Raw genomic sequence first — 7,778 nt, 5'->3', positions numbered from 1 at the left:
ATAAATGTTAAGAGATTAAAAACAAAAGATAAGAAAAAGAAAATATGAAGATTAAAAGGGTAATGGGAAAAAGTAAGGGAAGTACTCATCTCATATTAAAAGAATTTAATCCATTAAAAATGTTACAGGAGTAGTATTAATGTTATTATTTCATTTTATATGTGCTCAGTATGCATGGATATATGTAATTCCTGGCTCAAACTGAGTACCAAAAAAACAAACAAACAAACAAAAAAAACTCATTTCTAAAAGGCACTTAGTAATTCATAAGTAAATTTGCTATCTTGTGGTAAAACTGCATCTTAATATAAAACTTCAAAAATTAATCAGCCAATTGAACACCTTAAGGTTTTGCAAAGGCTTTTATTGGCCCCTATATATAAGTTAGAATTTAAGTCATATAAAATGCACTGAGAGAATGTAATGAATATAATAAGGCAGCGTGTGACTTTATTTATTTAAAAGTCAATTTAAAAATTGGAAGTCTTAAAATACGGTAATACAAGTTTCATTAAAATATAAAAATATTTACTCATGAATAAGTAAAAATGTCTTGATATAAAATAAAAATGAATTTGTTTTTCTTATGATATGGTATAGTTAGGATATGTGTCCCCTCTAAATCTTATGTTGAAATGTGATCCCCAATGCTGGAGGTCAGGCGGGGTGGGAGGTGATCGGATCATGTGGAGGATCCCTTATGTCCTGGTGCTGTCCTGAATGAGTGAGTTCTCTCAAGATCTGGTTGTTTAAAAGTACATTGCACCTCCCCCTACTTTCCCTCTTGCTCCCACTCTGGCCTTGTGATGTGCCTGCTCCCGCTTCACCTTTAACCGTGAGTAAGAGCTCCCTGAGGTCTTCCCAGAAGCCAAGCAGATGCCAGCACCATGTTTCCTGCACTGCTTGTAGAACGATGAGCCAATTCAATCTCTTTTCTTTATAAATTACTCAGTCTCAGGTATTTCTTGACAGCAATGCAAGAATTACCTAACACATGGTGCATCAGAATTTATACTACAAAACTACTTTCAAAGAAGACAACTACTTCTAAGTAATATTTACAAAGGATTATTTGGGTCATGAGTGCTATAAGTAAATATAATTCCAAATAACAAATATTAAATGATGTTTACTAAAAGTTTATTTTTACTTACTTTTTTCACTCAAAATAGGAAAGTTACTTTTAACTTAATATGAAGATTTAATCTTTGTTATGTCGTGTTAGCCATCAGATCTTTGAGTTATTCAATTGCATAGAGAAAATCCTTAGTTAATAAAAGTTTAATACAATTTAAGCTTCCCAGGACTATTAAATCTCACATTTGCAATGTATCAAAATCACATGTCACTGTTAGATATTCAAAGGTAATCTGCAGGTATTCTACAATAATAATAAATGTAAATCTCTGTAGGCATGAAAGGTAATACAAAAATCAGGTAGAACATTTTATGTCAAGATGTCCAAAATTCATCTTAACATAGCAGTTTCTGTGCAACTAATATAATATCAAAAAAAAAATGAATTAAGCATCTATAATGTATAGGCACTTGTTTCTAATAATTGGTGGTAGAAAGCTTAGCTAGATAAAATAGAAATGTGTTAAATGTGTGTACCTGGCTGATTTAAATATTTGGCATATGTCTGTACTGCAGTTATTATGGCACATTGGAAGATGAACTTGGTTGTTTAAGTACAAATATGGGTTGGCCATGACAAAATAGAAATTTGATAAACTATACTGAATGCTGTTAAAGGAAAATGAAGTGCAATCTACTTAAAACAGATGATGATTTTCCCACTAATTAACACTTCTTTAAAAAATATCTACTCATTCTTCTTATAAGACTTTTACTTTCTTTAAGGATAGATGATGTTGACTAAATTGATACATTACATATTGGTCTGCTTAAAAATTAAATTTTGATTCTAGGAATGATATACAAGAATTTCAAAATATTACATATGACATACTCAAATGATGAACAAATAGGCAGTAACATTGATTCCTAATAAAAAGTTTGAGAGGATTGACAATATGTTGCTTAAATATGATTGACATAGTAGTGAACTAAATTACTCAATTTCAAGTTCTGGGCCTTTTATTATGCAGAAAGTTATTGGCCATAGCCATTTGATTAGAAAAATTAACTTGCTTTATTACTAGATATGGAAAAATATGTTATTGCAGCTTAGCAACAATGCTAAAAAGATTATAACTCATTAATATTTGCAAATGTAAATTCACTCTTTTTTAGTCTTATTAAAAAGAAAGCAACTGAGACAGAAGTAGAGAATGAAAAGGAAAGGGAAAGGAAGAAATAAAAGAAGAGAGGCAGGAAGGAACAGAAGGAAGAATGGGAAGGATGGAGAGGAAAGAAGAGAAAGGAAACTTTAATATTGAAAAACCATATAAACTCTAATTGGAATTTTAGATCATCATTCAACTATATGACCTAACAAAGAAAAGTACAAGCAAAAAAAAAATTTCTTTATCTGAAATAACTCATAGGTGTTTGTGAAAATGTTTAAAGATTACATTAATAAAAACATGGAAGTTATGTAATGATTATAACAACAAAGTCTTTGTAACCAGGTTGTGTCTCAGCAGTAAAACCAAACAGAAAAAGCCTTACCTCCAAGGAGCTTATTCATACTAATAGTTCCTTAGAACTGTTACAACAAGTTCCAAAAATGGGATGGCTAAAAAAACAGAATTTTGTTTAATTTTATACTTTTTAAAAGAGTTGTTTGTGTTATAAATGAGAGGCTAGTTATGGATAGCTGAAGATCATCACCAAGACATGAATACCAATTTCTCAGAGACATCCTGTGCCTTAAGCAGAAGGTACATGCCTTTGATATATATATGAGATAGACATAAATTATATATTTTCTTGTAATATATGCCTATATATAATATAATACAATGCATATATAATGCACATAATATAATGCATATATAACAAGAAAACAATATTGTGCACATATAGTAAGAAAAACTTTTTGCATTTTGAGTCTGACTTTTCTAAATTGTTTTCCACTTATTATCATCAATAACATTTTTTTCCACATAATATAATTCTTTGTGTCATCAAAATTGTTGGTGATACAGCATTTCTTAAAAGACCGCTCCATCTATTATTTCTAGAATGCTTTTCTAAGACACTGACGCCCTATTCTATAAATCTGAATACTGGCACTGTCTTATTTCTGAAATCATCTTTTTATCTTTTTCTCAATAGATTCACGTATATCTCAAAGGCATGAACCTTCTCCTTCATGCACAGGAAGTCTCTGACAAATTGATATTCATGCCTTAATGATGATCCTGAGCAATATGTGACTAGCTTCTCATTACTTTAAAATGTCTTTCATCTCTTCTGTGGAATTTGGCCAATTCTCTTTTCTTGAGTTTCTTTGCTCCGTGTGTAATGGGGCATATTTTGCACATATTTCAATAACAAAATATATCGAAGTTTCATCTGCTTGTGTGCCTCTTCCTTAGCTTCCATTAAGAATTTGGTTGCTTCTTAAATGGAATTATGAAATCGCAACGTTTATCCTGGCAATGATTATTTGCTTTACCAATATCAAGTTATTTCCACTGCTTTTGTAGCATCTTTCAGTATAAAATGACTTAATAATCCAATTCAATTTAGAGCGTCACTGTTAAGCAGAAATATCTTATGCTGCTGTTCATGGTAAAGCATTGTGCACTGGTTACTAATCCCAGAGGAAGAATCTACATACCTCGCCGATGCTGCCAGGTTTTCTAAGTCTAGCAGGAGCCTTTGTATAAACACAGCTGCCAGAATTCTGCAAGGGTTTTTGACTCTGGCAATAGCTCATTGCAGACCTAGCTGCCACAGCAGCCATACTTCTACCGCTTGCTTACTTAGATTTAGTCTAGTGAGACAGAACACTTGCACAAAAAGTCAAGAAAAGCAACTTTGTTACTCACAGATAGGCAGCAGGGATTAACAGAAACCTGGACTCCATGGTGAGCTGATTCCCCCTGGTTCAGGAAAGTTGTGCAAAATGGATGAAGTCTATCTGCATGTGCCCCAATTTGCACCAAAGTAAAAGCCTCAAAGTCCCACCCTTCTGGGTTTTATATCCTGAGGGCAACTTGGTTTCCTGAGTTCAAGTGTTGCAGAACATCCTCTTCTTGGAGAGATGAGGAAAAAACTTAAGCTACTCTGGAGGGTTCTTCTTTGTTTCAGGGGGTTACATTCTTGGTACATTCTGCTCCAAAGTTGGAAGAACTGGGTCAGACAAGGAACATTCAAGGATCTATCTTACAGTTATCTTATAAAAGACAGTTGAAAAGCAATTAAATACAAGAAGATGCTAATATATAACAATAATGCACAGAATTCAGTTGAAACCTGGATAATATTAAAAGCTGTAACAGCCGGGTGCGGTGGCTCAAGCCTGTAATCCCAGCACTTTGGGAGGCCGAGACGGGCGGATCACTAGGTCAGGAGATCGAGACCATCCTGGCTAACACGGTGAAACCCCGTCTCTACTAAAAAATACAAAAAAACTAGCCGGGCGAGGTGGCGGGCGCCTGTAGTCCCAGCTACTCAGGAGGCTGAGACAGGAGAATGGCCCGAACCCGGGAGGCGGAGCTTGCAGTGAGCTGAGATCCGGCCACTGCACTCCAGCCTGGGCGACAAAGCGAGACTCCGTCTCAAAAAAAAAAAAAAAAAAAAAAAAAAAAAAAGCTGTAACAAAGTTTATACATCACACACATGCATAGATAATTACAATTATGCTGTGACTGACATTTTGCTAATAGCAACTGTTCAATGCCATGGATTTAAGATGCATCCCACTTTCAGGGATATTAAAATGTGGAAAAAATAGACATCAGGAAAGTGAGAAGGAATTCTTCTGTTTCAAACAAAAAAATTGCAGCAGATCATTCCTTGCAGTGAAATCAGCAGTTATTTTCCTCTTTGTAAACTTATCTGATGAGAAACTGAACAGAAAAAAAGTTTCTGGGAGACAGAGAAGTCAGAATTATTTAAACGATTCAAAGGGGACAAAGGGGAGATGAACATTGGAGTTGAGGATTATCAAATCAACTAGGTCTAGTGCGACCAAGATATTGGAGGTAAAAGAGTGATGCGAAGTAAGCTTAACATTCAGTTTCTGTTTTTCTCTTCAGATATTTGGCTGATTAAGTTGCAAGTGGCAAAAAGTTTTGAGTCTAGAATGGTTAGTTAATTAAGATTTTGCTACTGAAAAGGTGAAATTTATAGTTTGATTTTTAAGAAATATTTGCAGATTTCTTAGTTGATATATTAGTTGGTTATATACATATTCATGCAACATCCTTCTCACACATTCCTTAACATTTTCAAGTGTAACTTGCTTGACCACTCTGTTCAAGATGACAATACTCACTTTCTCTTCTTTGCTTTATTTTTAATAGTAATTAGCACTATCTAATATATTATATATTTTGAATATTTTATTATTACTTTTCATTCACTACAGCATTGTGCTATGTTGCATAGTGTCCCCAAAAAGTATATGGCCTTCCTGGAACATTAGAATGTAACGTTGTTTGGGATATAACATCATTTTAGATGTAACTACTTAAGATAAATTTATACTAGGGTAGGGTGGACGATTAATTCAACATGATTGTGAACGATATCCTTAGAAGAGAAGAAAAGACACAAAGAGAATGCCATGTGAAGACAGAGGCAGAGAATGGAACTATATTGACATAGAAAAGAAATGCTAAAAATTGCTGGCAACCAATGGAAGTTAGAAGAAAAGCATGGGACATAGTTTTCCTCTGAGACTCCAAGAAGGAATGTCCCCTGTGAATACTTTAATTTCAGTGATCTGTCCTCCAGACCTCCAGAACTGAAACAGGTGAAAAGACTCTGTTCAGGGGAGTAAAACTAGTAAAACTAGGGGAGTAAAAGCTTTTACTGACTGTGTGGCCACTTTAGAACATACTACTCACTTCCTTTCTGACCTTTTCATCACTGGGGACTTTGCTGAGTGCTCCAATGACACTTGTGGATAGGAAACTAAGCGGGAGAGGCAGAGTCAATTATCCAACAATTCTGTCATCAAGACATTTAAAACTGTTAGATGAAACCTGTGAATTCTGTCAAATATTTAAAGAGAAATTAACAACAATCCATTTCAAATTTTTCCAAAAATATTAGAAGTCATACTAGAAGCCAAGCGTCACTCTGATACATAGAGACAATACAAGAACAGACAATTAGAGATCTTTCGCTCTTTCAGATATAGAGGAAAAAAGAATCTCAATAAAATACTAGCTAATTAAATCCCACAAGATATGAAAATGATTATACACCATGACGAAGTGTTACTTACCCCAGTAATGTAAGAGTGATTCATACCTGGGAGGCTGAGGCAGGAGAATCCCTTGAACCTGGGAGGCACAGGTTGTAGTGAGCTGAAACTGCGCCACTGCACTCCAGCCTGGGTGGCAGAGCAAGACTCCATCTCAAAAAAAAAAAAAAAAAAAAAAGAAGAATGATTCAAAATAAGGCAACCAATTTAATTAATTTAAAATATTACATTAATAGATCAAAGTGAATGAAATATGATCTCAATTCAGAAAATTCATTTTATAAAATCCAACATTTCATTATTTAAAAATCCCCCAAATTATAAATTTCCTCAACATGATCAATAGCATTTATAAAAATACAGAGATATTATCATACTCAATGGTGAAAAACTGAAATCTTTTCCCCTAAGACCAAGAACATGACAAAAATTTCCCCTCTCACCCCTGATATTTGACATATCAGGAGTGAAAGTTCTAGCTGGAGCAATTAGGCAAGAAAAATAAAATAAAAACCGTTCAATTTTAGTGGAAGAAATTTTGAAAACTCCATTTACTGATGGAATAATCATATATACACAAAATTGAGAAGAATCTACAGGAAAACTACTGGGATTAATGAATCAATTAAGCAAAATTGCAGAATACAAGATAAATGAACAAAAATGAGTTATGTTTCTATACATCCCCAATGAACAAACTGAAAAAGAAATTAAGAAAGCAATTTCATTCACAATGGAATTAAAAAAATAAAAGAGAAATAAATTTAACCAAGGAGATGAAAGTCATTGCACAAAAAAATGCAAAGTATTGCTGATGGAAATTAAAGACCTAAGTAAATAAGAGGACATCCCATGTTCATGGATTGTAAAACTTAATCATTTTTAGAATAGGTTTTTTAACAAATGATGCCAAAACAACTGAATTTCCACCTGCAAAACACTGGAATTTGGACCCTCTCTTACTCCATATATAAAAATCAAACCAAATCAATGACCTAAATATAACAACCAAAACCATAAAACTCTTAGAAAAAAGCAAACATATGGGTAAGTATTTATGAATTTGGATTTTGAAATGGATCCTTAGATATGACACAAAAAGCATGAGCAACAACAACAAAATAACAACAGAAAAATGACATCATCAAAATTAAAACTTGTACACCAAAGGACACTATTGAGAAGTGAAAAGCAACCTACAGAATGGGAGGACATATTTGAAAATCATATATCTGGTGAGAGTTTAATATCCGAACAAATTATCATATTTTCCCTGAAAACATGTTCATCTATTATGTATCAGGTTTTTTTTAAAAAAAAACTGGAAAAAAAATATTTCCACAAGTCTTCCCCAAACCCCCAAAATACTTTTTAAAATATTTCCTTGATCACCACTAGGCTATATGATCACTATAGCTGCAATAGAAAT

This window comes from Macaca thibetana, chromosome 17 (assembly GCF_024542745.1).
Source record: "Macaca thibetana thibetana isolate TM-01 chromosome 17, ASM2454274v1, whole genome shotgun sequence".
Classification (NCBI taxonomy): domain Eukaryota; kingdom Metazoa; phylum Chordata; class Mammalia; order Primates; family Cercopithecidae; genus Macaca; species Macaca thibetana.
This window is presented reverse-complemented; position numbering follows the sequence as displayed.